This window comes from Bos indicus x Bos taurus, chromosome 23 (genome assembly GCF_003369695.1).
Source record: "Bos indicus x Bos taurus breed Angus x Brahman F1 hybrid chromosome 23, Bos_hybrid_MaternalHap_v2.0, whole genome shotgun sequence".
Classification (NCBI taxonomy): domain Eukaryota; kingdom Metazoa; phylum Chordata; class Mammalia; order Artiodactyla; family Bovidae; genus Bos; species Bos indicus x Bos taurus.
In genome coordinates this window covers 19,715,308-19,737,587 of record NC_040098.1, presented here as the reverse complement: position 1 = coordinate 19,737,587, position 22,280 = coordinate 19,715,308, and the positions used below count along the sequence as shown (strand labels likewise).

The window sequence follows — 22,280 nt, the reverse complement described above, 5'->3', positions numbered from 1 at the left end:
AAACTAGTCGTTCCTAGAGAACAAGGATGAGTTTTTTTAAGCACTGGAAACTGTCAGCTTGATGATTAAAATAAGTTGCAAAAACCCTCGCTGGGGGAAAACCCTAGCAGTTTTCCATGAATTTCAAACTTTTATTGTCTATTCTGCATCTAAAACTAGGTCTAAGGTCTTAATTTCTCCCCCACCACTCCCGGGGGAAAAAAATTAAAAGTACAAAATAAAATATTCAAAATGTTTCAATGGCTATTTATTTATGTATTTATTTCCCAATGTGGGTTTAAAAAGCGACTTTGGATCCCCCAAAAAGTTGTGGTCGAGAGGATGAAGGAGCGCAGAAAAAAAGCAGCAGTTTTACCTAAAATGTGGTTTTTGGAGGCTGGGATTTCTAATGATTAGGTTTTTGTGGTTTATATAGACACGACTCTGGCTAAGGCGATCATTACGCTGATGAGAGTCAGAAGCACGTGGGTGTCTCCGACCAGCCTCAAACTCTGAGCCTTCAAAACAAATAAAACAATGTGCGGCGCCCGCAGAAGCCGGGAAATCCGCTTGAGGCTATTGCACCCCTAAGAAGGGGGCACCGGGCTGTTTCCCCTCCTCGAACTGTACTTCTAAGTTCCTGGCTGTCAATCTCCTTTAAACCTCGCAAAGCTTGAAAACGTGTCTGTAAGAATCATCCGTTGCCAACGTTTCAAAGATGCCTAACAGGGTAACTGACACTACACAGTAATAAGCGACGTTGTAAAAGAAATGAAAAGTTACAGTGCCTCCTCTTCGGAGTATTCAGGAAGATAGTTGAGTCATCACTCATCCTCACCCCCCTCCATCTTATTTAAACCAATTCACATACCCATTAATCGGCGTTTTTATTGCTCTGCGCAAACGCCTCTCTCACGCTGGTAGCGACCTGCCACGACCCTCCCTCCTGGTTTTTAAAACATCGCTTCCACGCGCCCAGCCGGCGCTTGGTGGGGGCGGGGGGTGGTCTGCGCCTTTGAAAGGGCCTGGAAGAGAGAGCGTGGGGGCCGCGGCAGAGGAGACCCGGTGCCTGTCCAGGACTCTGGAGCCTATTTCAAGAGCAAGATGAACATCAAGGGCTGTAGTTGCCTGCTTGGGGACCACTGAAGGGATGCCCTCTAAAAAGATGCTCCTTCGACTAAGGGGCTTCCAACCGTGGCAGCGGAGGCGGGGGCGGGGATGGCTAGGCTAGGCGAGCTCCCTCATGGGGGTAAGGATGGGGTTCAAGGGACACTGCTCCGTCTTTCCTCTTTGGGGCTTATTTTTACCTTCCCTTTCCCCATCGACAACTCCACGCCTCCCTCGTCCGACTTCTTCCCCAATTTTCTCTCCGCGTTCCCGCCTCTCCTCCCCAAACCCCGAGCCTAGCCGCCGCGCCCCTGCGTAACTCATTCTGCATTACCTGCTAGGACACCCCCCTGCCCAACCTACTCCTCGACCCCAAACTACTGGCTCCGAGCCCGGGCGCCAGCGGGATGAGAGAACCCACTTATCACTACGGACTTGATGCGCAGCGAGGAACGGTGCTGTCTCCGGCGCGTGCGATTTCTAATTATCTTTTCGGTCACAGGGGAGAGCTCTAACCCTGGGCACCGCCGCGCCGCCTGCGCGCACGAGGGTCGGGTCTTCCCCAGCCGCACGCAGCGGACCAGCAAAGGGAAGCCAGGCTTACCCTTCAGAAAGACAGAAGAGAGACCAGACTGCTTGCATTAATTTTCTACCTTATTCCCCCCACCGCTGCCTCCACTTAGTCACATGCACTGGGGCACACGCTCACACATCTCCATGCCAATACAGAAAGACACATACACAACTCATACACAAGGCTTTTTTTCTTTCTTTCTTTCTTTCTTTTTTTTTTTTTTTTTTTTGCCTTTCAGCGGGACAGCTTTATTTCGGGCACGTTGTACCTCAGTCTATCAAAGATCTCTGATTTGGTTTGTTGCCTTTTTTAATGTGTAGGGGCTGCAAAGGAAGAGAGAAGTTACCGGAAGCTGATTATTTCTGTGGTCAAGGGAGATAAAATTTCAGTAACTATTAATACCACAGTCGGTGTTATGCCGCCTTCTCTGGGGTTGTCCTTCTCCCTGGAAATTCGCAGAACCAGTGACTACCAGAAAGTGTGACGCTAAGTAACAGTCAGTATTTCGAATATGGGCGACCAGACGGGTTCTTTTTTGAATAAGAACTTCTAGGGCAGTTGAACTTAAGTAATCATTTTGGGGGCTTTTCCTCTTTCTTCATTGCTGTTTTGTTTTACTTAGTGGATGGCAAAATATGCAGGCCTCAATGTTTGGGTGCTTTGACTGGGGATTTTAAGGGTGATTTAATCAATGTTGAATTATTTATTTTAATTAATCATATCCGTAATTCAGCTTTATAGCCTGTCCTTGGACATCCTCCCTTCTTTTCACATTTCAGTGGAGCTAATATAAGCAACTCTTGGAAGTTACTAGTCTTGGATCCCTTAAAATATCCTACAGTTATTTATAATGTGGAAATGAAATTTTCCACTGAATACCCTAACAACGTTTCAGGTATCTGGCACAGCGGATTTTCAGTCTCGTTTCAAAAATATCCTCTTGCTGAACATTCACACTTTCAACTGGAGCTGACTGAGCCTGGAACTGATGATGTCTTGGCTCAGAGAGTTACTCTTAAAGGAAGAAAACATTTTTACAGACCCCTAAACTGAACCTCTCCTGGTAATAGTAGGCACAGAGGGAAACTGTGAAATTTTACATGTGTGTATTTTATGCTATAGTTTGCATGAGCTCACTCTTGGGCTTAATTTTTTTTTTCTACCTCAAAATGTTCAGAAGAAATCACCCACTAGATTCCTCTCCAGAAATATGCCTCTCTTCTGTTGTACATTATGGCATTTAAAACACACACACACATTTTTCTGAACATGTAGCTATTCCAGAAAATACAGGCATAATTTTCCCCTCCATCTCCTTTAACATTTAATATAACTGCTTAGTAACAACACCTGGAAATCCTGACTTTCCAGACAAAGAAAATGAGATGTGAAACAGTCAAGTTACTTATCTAGTCAAATAACTGAGTTTTCAAAACCAAGACCAGAAGCTGTGCTTCTTTCATTCAGGTTTTCTCTTCTAATTGCTAAATCATTTTATATATGCTTTTTCTTGATAAAAAGTGAAAAAGTCACTGTAAAATCGTAAACTAGTTTTCAGTGGGTCAGCTGATGAAGTGGGACAACCTTTCAGACATGCAGTGAAAAATCATGACATATTGATGATCGCTAAAGTGTTGAATGGTTGGATGGGAAAACCTTATACACAGAACCATCTTTACAGAGTTATCCTTTGGACTGTGAGAATGAAATTCACTCAGATCTTGTAGAAGTAGCACTGCCACTAGGCCGGAAATTGTCACATTACCGTCCATAGGCCAAATCTGGTCCAATGCCTATTTTTGTATAATCCACAAGTTAAGGACGGTTTTTGAATTTTCAGATAGAAAACAATTTGGAGAAGAATAATACTCGTGACATATGAATCTGATATAAATTCAAATTTCAGTGTCCACAGCTCTATTCATACAATTGTGTAGTTATGGAAAGGACTACGTGGCCTGCAAAGCCTAAAATATTTAATATCTGTTTTGTTTTGTTTTTACAGAGAACGTTTGCCAATCCCTGCCCTGAGAAGGATACAGCAGCTGAAAGGAGTAAGCTACTTTTTAGAGTAGCTTACTCTTTTCTGTATAAATTGTTAGTTAGACTAATATTTTTCACTTAATCATTTTGGATGTGCTAAAACAGGGAATGAGGAGTTAATAATTTTTCCCTAGCTGTTTAAGCACCCTCTTCTGGCACACCTCTATATGTCAGCATCTTCAACTGTCCTTCATAGTGGGAGTACATTAACTGCATAGATGAGCAAGGGGTAAAGAAATTTACATGTCATCTGAACATGAAAAAATTACATAAGGCTTGCATAGGTTTATTCCATCTGTTTTACAGATGATTACACAAGAAACATAAATGAGCTTACCAAGAATTTTCTGGTATACTAGAATTTTCACAGGGCCTGAAATGCAGGAAACCCTGGTTCCATTCCTGAGTCGGGAAGTTCCCTTGGAGAAGGGATAGGCTACCCACGCCAGTATTCTTGGGTTTCCCTGATGGCTCAAATGATAAAGAATCAGCCTGCAGTGCGGGAGGCCTGGGTTCAATCCCTGGGTTGGGAAGGTCCCCTGGAGGAGGGCATGGCAACCCACTCCAGTATTCTTGCCTGGAGAATCCCCATGGACAGAGGAGCCTGGTGGGCTACAGTCCATGGGGTAGCAAAGAGTCGGACGTGACTAAGCCCAGAACGTTTATATTTTTAAGACAGTTAGCTTTATAACTTATGTGATCCCAAAGCTTTCTGACTTTTTAAATTTTAAGTTTTATACAGTTCAGTACTGTCTGATTTGTTGTAAACTCACTCAGTTTTTCCCTTTGTCAATGAACCTATAAAAATTTGCATGGCTGTAACAAGAGATGAAGTGTTTTGTAGTTGGGGGGCTTAGCATCGTAAACTTTTCCTTGTTGCTCCAGTTAGCATTCCCATGGGCCATTTTCAGGCATTTATAAGAGAGTGCAGCATCGTCATAAAAAGGCTTATGCTTGCCATGTGATCTTCCACATTTATAGAGCACCTGCCTAATTGTATGCCAGGAGCGACACGGACTAGAGCGGTTGGTACATGTTATGTTTGACAAAAAGATCAGCTTCTTAAATGACACCCTCTCTACCTGAGGTGACAACATAATTTGTAAGAAGAGTCTCATTTATTACCTAGAAGTCAGAGAAATAAAACTTATTTTCTTAAATCAGCCCTTTAGTATTTTGATGTTGGCACTTGTCCTGTGTCAGTGGCAGTGGTCTCCAAGAAGTAGTGGAAAATTATATGTAAAACCTTATAAAACTCTGTGATGAAGCACCTAAAAACACCGTAAAAAAAGGTTTCCCATAGTAATCTATGTCTTTATTGACATGCTTGCATTTTACCTTCTGGACACCAAGGCATGTTGCTATCCAACTCTAATCCACTGCCTACAATTCTGAATTTCACTCTAGATTTTGGGATGGTAGCCTGAACTATTTGTCCCCTCTCTCCAACTTTCCATCAGGGTAAGAAATATAAATCGAAACAGTCTTAGTCTGTATAAAGAAGTACAAAATGAGCCTTTGCACAGTCTGAGAAATTTGAATTCCCAACAAGAGAGTCAAGAAAAATAGAAGAGGAAAAAAGAGCAGAATAGAAATGATCCAACTTGGTTCTCTTAGCTGCAGTCTAGGGGATGCCAGTTCTGGGTCACCATCCTAATTATTTTTTTCCTCTTTATTTCATACCCAGAAACTCTTGCTCCAGTGTTTTCCCCCAGGATTTTCTGAACTAGACTTTTCTCAGAAAAAGCACTTTCTTTTTCCCATCTAGCCATGATCAGTACTCGATGATTCTTTTCGTTTCATTTCACATGATTCACCTAAATTATCCTGTTGTTGTTGTTGTTGTTGTGTGTGTGTGTGTGTGTGTGTGTTAGTTGCTCAGTCGTGTGTGACTCTTTGAGACCCCGTGGACTGTAGCCTGCCAGGCTTCTCTGTCCTTGGAATTCTCCATGGCAAGAATGCTGGAGTGGGTAGCCATTTCCTTCTTCAGGGGATCTTCCCTACCCAGGGATTGAACCCAGGTCTCCTGCATTGCAGGTGGATGCCTTAAGGTCTAAGCCACCAAGGAAGCTGTTGGGTGAGATCTGTTCATCACACTCCTATAAGTCACGATTTTTCTCTAGATCATTTTCCTTCCCTGAGGGTGCCAATAATCAACGTATTGCCTCTCAGGTCCAAATTCAACTTTTTTACCTGCTCTGTGAAAATGGATCTGGGCCCTTTAAATATTTCTTCTTACCCACTGGCATCAACATGTTGTCAGTAGAGGGCATTGGAGAAATGTTACAGAGGGAAATGGTTTTGCTTCCTGGTTCTCTCATGCTCAACAGAGCAGATTGCCACAACCCAGCAAGTATAGCTTCTTCAGCTCACAGCTCCTGCGATACCCACTTCCCCGGGGCTCAGCTGCCCTAGCAAAGTTGGTTTCTCCAGGGCCAGGCTCCTGTTGTGCACAGCCAGATGCCAGCAGCACCCAGCATTTTCTCCCAGCATCCTCCACCTTTGTTTTGTAATGGCATGCCCCTGGCAAGACACCTACTTGGAAACAGCTTTCCCTAGCACCCTAGAGGGTGGATTTCCAGCAAGTTCCACCAATGCAACTTCTGTGCCCCACAGTGAGTCAAGGCTGTGCTTTCCCAATGAGATCGGTATCTCAGCCCCTGGGGAGGTGGGGAGGGGCGGCTCTTTCTTGGTTACGCTCTTTCAGTCCTGAGGGTGGTGGATGCTCTTCTTCCTATAGTCTTAAGAATTCTCTTGACTTGTTCCTAGCCAATTTCTTGTGACTCCAATCCATTGTTATAGTCAATAGTTCCTTATAGTAAACTTTCCTTGTTCAAATTACTATGTGAACATAATTTAAAAGAGCTTATTGCAAAATACAAAATATTTGAATTTCTTAAAAAGTGCTTTGTGGTCTTGCTTTCCTCAATTTTTCCAGACTGATAGAGTAGGGGTTACATTTTCTATCCTCCAAAATGTACTTCTTCACAGTGGTTTCCATTTTGGGTCATTCCATTTGGGTCATTATAAGATGAGCATTTCCAACATTACATTACATCTATTTAATTTATCTCTACCTAAGAGGTATGATAAAGCTACACTTAGAAGCCATTAGGAATTCCCTGGTGATCCGAGGGTTAGGATTTGGCTCTTTCACTGCTAGGGCCAGGTTCAATCCCTGGTTGGGGAACTAAGATCCTGCAAGCTGCACAGAGAGGCAAAAAAAAAAAAAAAAAGGTGTATATTTTTAAGAGATTGCAAAAAAAAAAAAAAAAAACGATGTATATTTTTAAGAGAAGGTATGGAATGGAAAGAGAGTATAGGTTAAATGGGTCTATATTTTCTACCCAGAGTCCTCTTGCTGTCTCTCATGAAATCCCATAGTCCACAATGTGGTACACATATATATAGCAGAATATTACTCAGCCATTAAAAGGAATGGAATTGTGCCATTTACAGAGGTGTAGATGGACCTAGGGGCTTCCAGGTGGTACCAGTGGTAAAGAACCCGCCTACCAATGCAAGAGACATAAGAGATTCAAGTTCGATCCCTAGGTAGGGAAGATCCCCTGGAAGAGGGCATGGCAAGCCACTCTAGCATTCTTGCCTGGAGAATCCCATGGACAGAGGAGCCTGGTGGACTATAGTCCATAGGGTCACAAAGAATCAGACATAACTGAAGTAACTTAGCACACACACAGATAGACCTAGAGACTTCCTGTCACACAGAGTGAAGTCAGGAAGAGAAAGTAAATATCCTATATGAACACATATATGTGTAATCCAGAAGAATGGTATAGATAAACTTATTTGCAAAGCAGAAATTGAGGCACTGGCATAGGGAACAAGTGTATGGATACTGAAGGAATAAGTAGGGGATGAGATGGACTGGGAAATTAGGATTGGCATATGTACACTATTATGAATGGAAGAGATAACTAATGGGGACCAACTGTAGGGCACAGGAACTCCAGTCAGTGCTCGGTGGTGACTTAAATGGGAAGGAAATCCAAGGAAGAGGGAATATATGTGTATGTGTGACTGATTCACTTTACTGTACAGCAGAAATTAATACAACATTGTAAGGCAACCACACTCAAATAAAAACTCATGTGAAAAAGATATACATAAATAAAATCACACACAAAAATTCCAGAGCTGCCCCATGCCCACATCTGATAAAAAGCTGGCGTTAGGGTAGGTGGATAGGTATCTTGCAAGATGTGGAGAGCGAAATGCTACCAACCCAAGAAAGCCAGGGAGCCGGATTAGATGATGCTGACTTATTGTACTTGAAGTCAGAGACTAGGCAATGCTATCTTTCTACTGTAAAATAACCAACAAACACTGGATGAAGCAAAATAAATAGACATGGTATTGCCAATTTTCTCCCAGCTTTTAATATGTTATATGCATCTTGAAACTCCATGAAAAGAAACCAGAACATACTATTTCCCAAATTCACTTAATTATTGCTTCTGAGCAGATTTAGAGGTCTTTGATGTATTTTTAGAATATCCAGTGTTAAGTCAAAGTGGAAAAAAATTGTTGCAACGTTAAAGGGGCTATCCTGTCTAGAAGGGAATATTGTAACGTAGCAGGGAAATAAAGTTGGCTAAACTACTTACAGCTAGGTCACAAAGGGCCTTGGTACCGTGATGCCTGCCTTTGTACACATATACAGGAAGGAGAATATTTGAGCTGCTTCTAGAAGCCTTGCTCTCGGTCCCTCATCCTGCTATTCTAGACCATTCATCCTTCTCGGTCCAAACAGAAGAGTTAAATGGAAATTTCTCTGAGCAAGGCCAGTAGGAGGATGAGACAGAAGAGCCTGCAAAACAGGGTCCAATCCCGTTTTATTTTATTTTTTGGCCATGCTGTGTGGCATGTGGGATCTTAGTTCCCCCACCAGGGATTCAACCTGTGCCCCCTACAGTGGGAGCATGGACTCTTAACCACTGGACCTCCAGGGTGGTCCCCATCCTATGTTTATTTAAAGTTTGATTCTTACTTTGCTTATTGTGGATTTTGTGGTATTAAATTTGATTTTTAAGAATACTGCATGAAAATATTATCGTGAATAATGGTTTCTTGGAATGCCCTCAAATTTTCTATTCAAGGCCAGGGCCTCAATTTCTTTCATCCTAATCCTAGCCCAGCTCTTTTGGATATGAAACTTACAGAGCGATTCCTGACCTTCCTGCTTTGTCACCATCTTTCCTTTTTTAAAATCTATTTCTAAAGGCAAATACAAATTGCAATAATTCCACATTCTCCCAGAAAAGAACACACATTATAACTTTCAGTACCTAACTGAGGTTTCAATAGCAGATAAAACAGAAGAGTTTGACCTTCAAAAATATAATAATATGTAAGGGTAAATCTGTGTATACCTGGTTATCACTCTGTGGCAACAAAAATACAAATCATCTGCTTTTTATTATGCAATTTTAAAAAAGGCAAAAATATGCCTACTTTGGGGTTTAACTCTGTTTTTAGAACTATCTTCAATTTTACTTAAATATGTTGCAAACACAATACAGTTAAAGCCTGTTATTTTTCATTTCTGTAAGTATTGTGTTGGTGTTACATTCATTGGATTCTTTTAATAAATGGATTCCATTATCAAATCTTTATAAGAATTGTATTAAAGACATTTCCTACTAGTGCCAACGTGGTGGAGATAAACTTTCCGCAAAGCGGTAGTGGGGTGGGAGAGTTAAGACATTTTAAAAAAAAGCTTACTTGGCTACTGTTCTTTCCTCTCTCAATACAGTTCTTTTTCTGTTCATTTACATCTTTGCCCAGAGAATATATTTATTTCTACTTCCTAAGTAAAATCTCTAACTTTTCTTTAGTTTTTTATGACCAGATTTAAGACTTAACCATGGCTTGTTGACTCTTAAGCATTCTGAAATAGCAGTTTTCCATATGCTTTAAAACTTTCTACTTGACTATTCCTGGCAGATCTTAATTAAGATGTTGACTTTTGCCTTTAGGTCAGATTTATATGAACCTGGCTAATCAACAAATCTAAAAGTCCTATTAGATGACACTATTCTCATTACTGTCAAGTAAAAAAGAAACTGATGAATTGTTTCAGATATTTATCTGATTTACTTCGTTTAAAGCTTATTCTTCTCTAAGATTGCTGAAAATGCGGGTTGCATCCAGTAGTTTCATTGAACATCACCTTTGTTCTGTTTTTAACTTCTTCACAGCAGTTTATCCTTATTAAAGGGCATTTTATTATAGTGTGCCCATAACTGTAAACATGGAAATGACTTGAGGTGTTACAGTTTATTATGTATTGTCATTTGAGATTTAATCATGGTTTCTCTACTACTGATAGTATTATTCACAGAAAAAAAATACCTTTTTCAAAAGTATCTATGATAAAACTTGAACTGTGAAAAAATATTAATAAGGAGAGAATTACAAGAGGTATGATACATAAGAACCATAACTCATCTTAAAGTCAGCCTTAAAATTTGAAAGTTTTTCAGTTTTCAACTTTGTTTTACAAACTTTTATAAACTCAGTCATAGAATTTCTCTCTCATCAGAGATCCAGCAAAAACATTTCCATTCAGAGCTAAAGTTTCTATAGAATATTTCCAACTGTCAGTGTTAAAAATTTTAAAAACTGGAAGAAAAAATAGTTGGAAATTTGCTTTGCATTTGTCACTGAAAAAGGGGGATGGCTTATATCTAAATAAATTAAAGTCTAAACAGTCCATCAGTGATTTTTATTACACATATATGAAAAGAAAAAGAGATTTGTTTTAATTCATTCACTTCTCCCTTAAAATCATTGTATTATGTGAGAATCTATGTGGCCTTGATAATTTTAATACAAGTTGCTCAACTTTCTTTTCTTCTTGGTCAGGGAGCATGAAATTTGGAGCCACTGAAAGAAAAAAAAAAACTTTCAGAAGGTTTATATTGGAGTGGAGATTTGGTCTCTTCCCTCTGAACTCCCTTCCAGGGGCAGAGCAACAGGACCACATGTAAGTATATTTCTTCTCAGCGTATTTTAGAAGAGAGGGTAGCAGTGCAAAATGGGAAGTGTACTTGGCACATCTTTTTAGCTAACTCCCCATAAAACCTGTAACAAGGGCTCCAGAACAACATGTCCTATGACCTCACAGAAATTTCCATTTGAAGATTCATTCTGCAAGCAGTCAAGGTCAATATGTCCAGTATACCTAGCTCATTGTTCCAAGCAGAAAGGGAAACAAGGGACATTTATGCTGCCAAAGCCCACTGTACACAGTCCTTATATTTTCTCCATCTTTATTAATATTCCCACTCCACACAGGATTGTGAATTCCATAATGATAGCGACTATGTTTGGCTCACAAATAATCCGGAACCACACCACTGAAGAAATCCAGGGAATTCCATTCCTACTGTAGTCCATGTATAACAATGTGAATAATGTTCCCTGGAGTGATATAATATGGTAGCATATGGCAGCGAGCATAAAGCCTGGCTTATATTAGTAGTATGTGACCAGTATACATGAGTTGACTGAATGAATGAATATTCCCCATTAGGCAGAAACTTGGGTATCAAGATAAGCTAGTCTTCTCCATCATTTTCCACTTCTACTCTTTCACCTAATTCTATTAATACTACTTTCTAAGTATGATTTTATCTACTTTCTTTCCATCTCCATAACCAGTACCTTAGTTCAAGCCTCTATCACCTTGAATCTCAACTGCAAGAGATTTCTAGCTTCCTGGTGCCATTCATACCCACCTCAATCCCAAATCATCCTCTATGTTCCTATTAGAGGACTCTTTTTTTAATTAAAAAAATGTTTTTAATTAATTTTGATTATAGTTGCTTTACAGTGGTGTGTTAGTTTCTACTGTACAGCAAAATGAACCGACCAAACATATACAGATATTCCCTTCCTTTTGGACCTCCCTCCCAAAGAAGTCTCTTTTTATAATACAATTTCAACCATGTCATTTCCTGGCTTGAAACCCTTCAGTGGTTCTATATCAGCTATTATATGGGACAAGGGATAAAACACTGTACCATCTGGCCACAAGCACAGGGGTAAAAGGTGAAACCCAAATTTGAAAATAAACATATCTTATGAAAAACCCCATTCCATACATCTCCTACTCTCCTTTGCTGTTGAGGGCAGGGCTTGGCTTTGTTCATTCTTCATCCCCAGCACTTAGCGTAATGTCCAGAATACAATAAGTGCCTATAACTATTTGCTTACATGAGTCAGTGAATAAACTTATTTGAAATTTCTATTTAGACCTGAGTTTTCTGTCCTTTAAAATAGGAACCTTTTATAGATAAAAAATAATAAATAAAATAGGAACATTTTGAACAAATTGACACCAAAGGGGGAAAGTGGGTGGGATGAATTGGGAGACTGGGATTGACATATACATACTTCTGTGTATAAAATAGATAACTAATGAGAACCTACTGTATAGCACAGGGAACTCTACTCAGCACTGTGTGGCGACCTAAATGGGAAGGAAATCCAAAAAAGAGGGGATGTGTATATACATATACCTGATTCACTTTGTTGTACAGTAGAAACTAATACAACATTGTAAAGCAACTACACTCCAATAAAAATTAATTTAACAAAGTAAATAAAATAGGAACTTTTGTGTTATTAAATCCTATGGTTCTGTCTGAAATGATCAAATACTGATCAGGATGTGGAACAGCTCATTCAGATACTTTACTGAGAACATAAATTTCGGGGAAAGACTTGGGAATCACAGTTTGGCATTGTCTAGTAAAGCTGAAACTGCACATATGTTCCATAACTTTGCAACCCCACACCTAAATATCTACCTTAGTTAGAAGACACATAGTAAATAATGATATGTTGCATGTTATTCTGGAGTAAGGAAATGAAAGGCTTGTGCTCAGAGGTAAGGAAGCAGAGCTTCCGCCACCTCACACTGCCCTGTGTCCTGAGTGCTCAGGGATCAATACTTTCTGCTGTAGTGGTGGTCTTCAAACTAGCAGTGTAATGCTGTTTGCTGTAATATTTAAAAATACTCATCCTGCTTTAGAAAATAAGAGAAACAAATAAGGATAGATGAAACAATATAGAAGTTAGTCATTTGTAAGACATGTAACAAAGACATGTTTCTTTATGTAAGACATAAAGGAAACAGAGCTTAACATGCTTAACATCCACTGGAAGGGGTAGAATGATCAACAGCATCAAATTTTCATAACACGCTAAATAAATATGAGGCACTCAATATTCTCAAGATCTTAAACGGACATCCCATTGATGACATTCATTCTGGCCCATGTGTCCTCTGCCCAATAAACTCAGCAGCTGCCCATCAATCTAACTGGTGAGCTACAACAATGGCCAGGAGTACCAATAAGTACCAATAAGCAAGTGGGTACTGATTCTAGCTACCTTCCTTCTTGCAGAACACTCTTGCACAGACCTCAACTCTGACTGGTAATCATATGGTTGGCAGAATGTTATAGCATTAGAAAAAGAGATGGAATACACAAGCTTTGCATAATTTCAAACAATGCACCCTACCCTAAAGTGTAACAATCCACACCGTCTCTGTCCTCTTGCTTCTCCTTCCGATTTCAATTAATTCAAACAATTGCGTGATTCAAGAATCTTATTGTGGTCTGTAAGCCTTTAGTTTGGGCTTCCCTGGTGGCTCAGGAGGTAAAAAGTCCACAAGATGTTCGGGAGACCTGGGTTCAATCCCTGGGTTGGGAAGACCCCCTGGAGGAGGGCATGGCAACCCATTCCAGTATTCTTGCCTGGAGAATCCCCAAGGACAGAGGACCCTGGTGGGCTACAGTCCATGGGGTCACAAAGAGTCGGACATGAATGACTGACTAAGCACAGCACAAGCCTTTAGTTTAGTGATAAATAGTTTCTCTTATTGTTCTTAGAGGCTACCATTGCATCAAGGTAATCTCCCATATAATGTTGGGTTACATGTGCCCCTGCAGGAAATGAGAACTTTCCAAGAACACAAATTGTCTTAAGAATTAATTTCAATATCCTCAAAGTCATATATTATTGTTGTTGTTTAGTCGCTAAGTCGCACCCAACTCTTTTCAACACCATACACAGCATGCAGCATGCCACATTTCCCTGTCCTTCAACTATCTCCCAGAGTTTGCTCAGATTCATATCCGTTGAGTCGGTGATGCTTATTAACTATCTCATCCTCTGTTGCCCTCTTCTCCTTTTACCTTCAGTCTTTCCCATCATCAGGGTCTTTTCCAATGAGTCAGCTCTTCATATCAGGTGGCCAAAGTATTGGAACTTCAGCTTCAGCATCAGTCCTTTCAATGAATATTCAGGGTTGGTTTCCTTTAGGAATGACTGGTTTGATCTCACAGTCCAAGGGACTTTTGGGAATTCTTCTCCAGCACCGCAGTTCAAAGGCATGAGTTCTTCAACGCTCAGCCTTCTTTATGGTCCAACTCTAACATCCATACATGACTACTGGAAAAACCATAGCTTGACCATACTGACCTTTTCTGGCAAAGTGATGTTTTGCTTTTTAATACACTATCTAGGTTTGTCACAGCTTTTCTTCCAAGGAGCAAATGTCTTTTAACTTCATGGCTGCAGTCACCATCTGCACTGATTTTGGAGCCCAAAAAATAAAGTCTATCACTGCTTCCAATTTTTCCCCTTCTGTTTGCCATGAAGTGATGGGACCCAATGCTATGATCTTTGTTTTTTGAATGCTGACTTTCAAGGGATCTTTTTCACTCTCCTCTTTCACCCACATCACGAGGCTCTTTAGTTTCTCTTTGTGCTGTGCTTAGTTGCTCAGTCTTGTCCAATTTTTTGCAACCCTATGGACTGTAGCCCACCAGACTCCTCTGTCCATGGGATTCTCCAGATAAGAATAGTGGAGTGGGTTGCCATGCCCTCCTCCAGGGGATCTTCCCAACCCAGGGACTGAACCCAGGTCTCCCGCATTGCAGGCAGATTCTTTCCCATCAGAGCTACCAGGGAAGTCCTTAGTTCCTCTTTATTTTCTGCCATTAGAGTGGTATCATCTGCATATCTGAGGTTGTTGATATTTCTCCCAGCAATCTTGATCCCAGCTTGTGATTTGTCCAGCCCAGCATTTTGCATGATGTACTCTGCATATAAGTTCAATAAACAAGATGACAGTATACAGGCTTGTCATACTCCTTTCCCAATTTTTATAACCAGTCCGTTGTTCCACGCCCAGTTCTAACTGTTGCTTCTTGACCTGCATACAGGTTTCTCGGGAGGTAGGTGAGGTGGTCTGGTATTCCCATCTCTTTAAGAATTTTCCACAGTTTGTTGTGATCCACACAGTCAAAAGCTTTAGCATTGTCAATTAAGCAAAAGTAGATGTTTTTCTGGAATTCCCTTACATTCTCTATGATCCAACAGATATTGGCAATTTGATCTCTGGTTCCTCTGCCTTTTCTAAACCCAGCTTGTACATCTGGAAATTCTTGGTTTACATACTGCTGAAGCCTACCTTAAAGGATTTTAAGCATAACCTTACTAGTATGTGAAATGAGAGCAATTGTATGATTAGTTCAGTCACTCAGTCCTGTCCAACTCTTTGCGACTCCATGAACTGCAGCATGCCAGGCTTCTCTGTCCATCACCAACCCCCATAGCTTGCTCAGACTCATATCCATCAAGTTGGTGACACCATCCAACCATCTCATCCTCTGTCGTCCCCTTCTGCTCCTTCCTTCAATCTTTCCTAGCAAAGAAATTGTATGATAGTTTGCACATTCTTTGTCTCTGCCCCTCTTCGTGATTGGAATGAAAACTAACCTTTTCCAGTCCTGTGGTCACTGCTGAGTTTTCCAAATTTGTTGACATATTGAGTGCATTCCTTTAACAGCATCATGTTTTAGGATTTTAAATATGTATTTCTTCCTAAAAGCAATCTGCCTGGGAACTTGCCTGTGCTTCCCATTTTCTCTCTTTATATTTCCCTTTCCCTACTTCACAAATGAAAAGACACATTCTGGCCATCTTCCCTTCCCACTGTGTTTTGCTCCAGGGCATATTAAAAATCTCCTGGCTGCCACACGGCACTTTCATTAATCAAGACACCAAAAGCAACACTTCATTTGACATAAGCAATGCATTCCATTAGTCACCAAGTCATTGCTTAATTTTCGACCCCATGGACTATAGCCCACCAGGCTGCTCTGTCCAAGGGATTTCCCAGGCAAGAATACTGAAGTGGGTTGCCATTATCTTCTCCAGGGGACTTTCCTGACCCAGGGATCAAATCTGCATCTCCTGCATTGCCAGGTGGATTGTTTATCACTGAGCTACCAGGGAAGCCATGTTCAATAATTATTTGTAAAAGAGTATAATATATTTATGTTGTTTTCATCAATGTATACTAGGAGAATACTAATAGTATAATAACTCAAACCAGAAGTATTTTAACAATTAGAAACGCATGGACCTAGTTCAGTTCAGTTCAGCTGCTCAGTTGTGTCCGACTCTTTGGGACCCCATCGACTGCAGCATGCCAGGCCTCCCTGTCCATCGCCAACTCCTGGAGCTTGCTCAAACTCATGTCCATTGAGTCAGTGATGCCATCCAACCATCTCATCCTCTGTCGTCCCCTTCTCCTCCTGCCCTCAATCTTTCCCAGCAACAGGGTCTTTTCAAATGAGTCAGTTCTTCATATCAGGTGTCCAAAGTATTGGAGTTTCAGCTTCAGCACCAGTCCTTCCACTGCATATTCAGGACTGATTTCCCTTAGGATGGACTGGTTGGATCTCCTTGCAGTCCAAGGGACTCTCAAGAGTCTTCTCCAACACCACAGTACAAAAGCATCAATTCTTCGGTGCTCAGCTTTCTTTATAGTCCAACTCTCACATCCATACATGACCACTGGAAAAACCATAGCCTTGACTAGACGGACCTTTGTTGGCAAAGTAACGTCTCTGCTTTTTAATATGCTATCTAGGCTGGTCATGACTTTTCTTCCAAGGAGTAAGATCTTTTAATTTCATGGCTGCAGTCACCATCTGCAGTAATTTTGGAGCCCAAGAAAATAGTCTGTCACTGTTTCCACTGTTTCCCCATCTACTTGCCATGAAGTGATGGGAACGGATGCCATGATCTTCATTTTCTGAATGTCGAGCTTTAAGCCAACTTTTTCACTCTCCTCTTTCACTTTCATCAGAGTCTCTTTAGTTCTTCTTCACTTTCTGCCATAAGGGTTGTGTCATCTGCGTATCTGAGGTTATTGATATTTCTCCTGGCAATCCTGATTCCAGCTTGTGCTTCATCCAGCCCAGCATTTCTCATGATGCATGTAAGTTAAATAAGCAGGGTGACAATATGCAGCCTTGACGTACTCCTTTTCCTATTTGGAACCAGTCTGTTGTTCCATGTCCAGTTCTAACTGTTGCTTCCTGACCTGCATACAGGTTTCTCAGGAGGCAGGTCAGGTGGTCTGGTATTCCCATCTCTTTCAGAATTTTCCACAGTTTGTGGAGATCCTAGGAAGCTAACAATTTCTAATTTATGTACCTATTAATTATGTACCTGTTTTTGCTGCTGAAAATAGTCCAGCATGACTGGTTGAAGACTTAAAAGCATAAAATATATTACATTAAGACATTTTCTGTATAGGATGTGTAATAGAAGTGGGATGAAAGAAACTGTGTAAAACTTTTGACTGACAAGGATCCTTTTCATATAAATGGTCTCAGATCACTATGACATTTATCTTGCACTGAATATATCTGAAAGATATATTCCTATATGTATAGGTTTTCTTTTCAAAGTAAAAAATCACAATAGACTGGAAATAGCATCTTTGACAGCTATTTAAGCCTGTAATAGAAAATGTTAGATGTTTTATCAAAGTCCAGTGAAGAAAACAGAAACATTCCCAGGTATTTCTTTCAACAGAGAGAATTTAATAAAGGTATTTACAGGCTGTGGAAGAGCTGAGAAGTCAACAGGGAATATGAAGCAGTTCAGAGGTTAGCAACAGCAGGAGTTCCTTCTAACCCAAAACTATAGCAACAGCAAGAGTAGGTTTTGTTAACAGCATGCAGGGCCACCTAGCAGTCAGAAGCATGGAGGGACCACGTTGAGGATGTAGAACCCAAAGGGAAGACTTGTTTAGTGTACGATGGAGTCACAGGGGCAATGCAGCGACTGCTAGAGGTACTACCTGAGGCTGAATGAGAAGGAGAGAAGTTTCTGGCTTCTTCCCTTCCTATTTGTCCTCCGCATGCGTGTGTGCATGCTCAGTTGCATCCAACTCTTTGGGATTCCCCAGGCAGGAATACAGTAGTGGCTTGCCATTTTGTTCTCCAGGGGATCTTCCTGACCTAAGGATTGAACCCTCATTTCTTGCATCTTCTGCCTTGACAGGTGGATTCTTTATGAGCAGTGCTAGTGGGAAGCTCTCTAATCCCACTAGTGCCTCCAGTGGCTGACCCTACTGGGAGCCAGGTGGTTAGAATGGTTAGAGAGCCTGGGAAAAGTAATTCCCTTAAATACACAGCAGAATATGGAAAGGAAAGACAGGTCAGTGCCCAGCACAGGTGTGAACCTAAAACTGAGTAAGCAGTATGTAGAAAAGTGAAGTTAGATCCCTATCTCACACTGTATACAAAAAGCAACTCAAATTTGGTCAAAGGTTTATGTGTCAAAGCTAAAACCATAAGCTTCTTGAAGAAACTTCAGGTATCAGTATTTGTAACTGTGGATTTCAGTGGTTTGTTAGATATGACACCCAAAAGACAAGCAGCCAAGGAAAAACTAGCACAATTGGACTTGATCAAAATTAAAAACTTGTGCACTTTGAAGAACACTATTAAGAAAATGAAAAGATAACTAACAAATTGAGAACAAATATTTCTGAATCATATATCTGATAAGAGTCTAGAATCTAGCATATACACAGAACTCATAACTCCACAACAAAGCAACAGAAAAGGCAAAACAACTCAATTTAAAAATAGGCAACGTATCCTGAGAAACATTTCTCCAAAGAAGAAATGCAAATGGCCAATAAGCATATGAAAAGAGGCTCAACACCATTAGTCATTAGGAAATGCAAATCCAGACCACAGTGAGATACTGCTTCACATCCAGTAGGATGACTTTGATAGAAAAAATGAACAACAACAAATTTTGGAGAAAATGTGGAGAGATTAGAACATTGATGGGAATGTAAAGCAGTGTAGCCACTGTGGAAAACAGCTTGGTAGTTTCTTTAAAGGTTAAACATAAAATTGCCATAAAACACAGCAATTATACCCAGGAGAAAAGAAAGCATACAATCACACAGAAATTGTACACATATCCGTAGTAGCATTATTTATAATAGTCAAGATGTGGAAAGTTCTTAAATGTCTACTGACGGTTGAATAAATACATAAATGTGGTATATCCATTCAATGGAATATTAGTCAGTTATAAAAAGAAATGAAGCAACGATCCGTGCTCAAGCATGGATGAACTTCGAAAGCATAATGCTAAGTGAAAGACGCCAGGCACAAAAGACTACTTCTTGTAAGCTTTTGTTTATAGGAAATGTCCAGAGTTCAGAAAGTATGTTAGATGTTGCCAGGGGCTGGAGGGAGGGGTAAAGAGAGTGACTGTCAATGAGTATGGTATTTCTTTATGGAGTGATGAAAATATTCTAGAATTAGATAGTGGTGATCATAACACAACCTTGTGAATATACTAAAAAGCCATTGAATTGTATTGTAATGGTGAATTTTATGTAATAGAATTTTATCTCAGTTTTTAATTAAATTAAAGTTTTTACAAAATGAATGACTGAGGACTTTCCTGGCTGTCCAGTGGCTAAGACTCTACCTTCTAATGCAGGGGGCGTGAGTTCAATCCCTGGCTGGGGAAGTAAGATCCCTCATGTCATGCTGGGCAGCCAAAAAAAAAAAAAAATCACAAAAGTTTGGGACTCGAAATATACTGGGGGAAAGGAACTAGAGTACTTCAGTTTGTAAATTATTCCTGAAAGAAACCTGTGCTTATGTGCTCTAGGAGGATGAATGAATATTCATAGCAGCACTAGGAACATTAACAGTAAAAGGATAAACATATAATAGAATATTTATGCCGTAGAACCGTCTACAGTGAAAAAGAACAGACAACAACTACACACAATAATGGGGCTTCCCAGGTTGTGCCGTGGTAAAGAATCCATCTGCCAACGCAGGAGATGCAAGAGATGCAAGCTTGATCCCTGGGTTGGGAAGATCCCCTGGAGGAGGGAATGACAACCCGCCCCAGTATTCTTGCATGAAAAATTCTATGGACAAAGGAGTCTGAAGGGCTACAGTCCATGGGGTTGCAAAGAGTCACATGTGACTGAGCACAAAAAGGACATATAGATGAGACTCAGGAAACCAATATTGAACTAAAACAACAAATTGCTTGAGTATAAAGACAGAGGAGAATAATCATAGCCATGCTCTTCATAATAAACAGAAAGAAAACTACTCAACCAACACCAACAGTAGAATGAATAAAGTATATTTACTGATACAGTGAAATACTATGAGCAATGAGAATGAATTAAGTTCAATCTATATGTAACAAATAGGGTTAATCTCATAAAAAATATTGAATGGGAAAAAAAGTGACAGAGTACATATTATATGTTTTTCTTTATAAAAAACTCAAAACCAGGCCAAACTAATCTGCAAGATTAGAAGTTAGGATACTGGTTACCCCAGGCAGAAATGATGGTATTGTCTGTAGGCTTTCTGGGATGCTGATAACACTCTGTTTCTCTATCTCAGGGAAGGTCAAATGGATATAATAACTTGCAGAAATTCTACAACCAGCACACACACGATGTGCACACTTTTCTGTATATATATCATGTATCAAAATTAAGTTCAAAAAGAAAGCAGCAGTCATCTGCTAAAGAATTATTAAGTATGATACTATTTATATGAAATTCAATAACACACAAAATTAAATAATATATTGGAGAAACTAACATTTGTTACAATTATAATCAAGAAAACAATAAGTCCCAAATTCAAGCTTGTGGTTATCTCCGAAGTGGATCAGTGACCAGATCAGGGTTTCATAGATATCAGTAACAGTTTATTTCATATGCGGGGTGGTAGGTACACAACTGTTCATTGTATTGCTATTCTGTATATGCCATAATATTTTATAAAAATGAAGTCAAAGTTATTTAAAAAAATTCTATGGTTCTGAGTGCCAAAGTCTATAACTTAAAGCATGTATACTTCCCAGTTGTTGGGTTGGGCTGCAGATTGGTTTGGAAAATCTGTCATTATTTTTCCTATCTTTAAATACTATTAGTTATTCTATTAGTTGATTCAGTACCTTAGAAAAGGAAAGGTTTTAGTCAAATCCTACATGAACCAGTTAACCCAGAAAAATCAACTTATTAGTTTCCAAGTTTACAATTCAAAAGAACTGTGTTCCCAAATTTTATTTGCAAAAGGATTCTGGGGAGTTGGGACCACTTTTTCTCATAAAACAATATTATAAATATTGGTCGAATTCTCATCAGGCCCAGGAAAGCCTATTTAACCTGCAGTATAACTAAATATAATACTGAGTCTTATATTCTTCCACTGATTCTGTGGTAAATGAGGCTTAACTTTTGCCTGAGAAGTCAGGATGCTAGAACATAACCAGCTACTGCTTTAGCCCCAGTCTCTCAATCAGTGATCCTTCTCCTGTAAGTATCTAGGGAGCAACATTTTCATCCCATGTCAGGTTCCCTGATCGAGGCAGTAAGTGAAGAAGATTTCACTGAGGCAGCAAAGAGTGTGTCCTACTCTATACAGCAGAGACACTGTGGGAAATGATATTGCATAAATAGAGCATGGTTATATTGTAGAATTCCTGGAAAGCTTCACAGAGCAGTTGAGAATTTATGAGATAGGTCGTTAGACGATCTAATAAAAATTAAGCTATCAACTACTGAATAGTTACCATGTACCATGATTTTTCCCAAGTAGTGTACATGCTGGAGAAGGCAATGGCACCCCACTCCAGTACTCTTGCCTGGAAAATCCCATGAACGGAGGTGCCTGGTGGGCTGCAGTCCATGGGGTCGCTAAGAGTCGGACACGACTGAGCGACTTCACTTTCACTTTTCACTTTCATGCATTGGAGAAGGAAATGGAAACCCACTCCAGTGTTCTTGCCTGGAGAATCCCAGGGACGGGGGAGCCTGGTGGGCTGCCATCTATGGGGTCGCACAGAGTCGGACACAGCTGAAGTGACTTAGCAGCAGTATACATGCAGAACTCATACACTCCTTACAACAACTTTATGAAATATGTAGATAATTCATATGAAATATGTAGATAATTCAACATCCTTATTTTTCAGATGAAGGAAACTGAGAGTAGTGAGAGATGACTGAGAGGCAGAATGATAGTTCACCTGATGTCATACGACTAGTAAGTGTAAAGCCGGATGCAAACCCAAGCCATTGATTTGTAGCATCTGCCAATTTCTATACTGTAAATACTTCCATCACAACTGGCCTTAAGCTACAAACATGATGTTACCAACACTG

General features: G+C 40.1%; 1 protein-coding gene across 6 annotated transcripts in view; it reads right to left on the bottom strand.

Moving 5' to 3' along the window:
- Window positions 1–22,280, bottom strand: part of RUNX2 (runt related transcription factor 2) — a 351,996-nt gene that overhangs the window by 258,220 nt on the left and 71,496 nt on the right. The gene's annotated exons all lie outside the window — the stretch shown is intronic.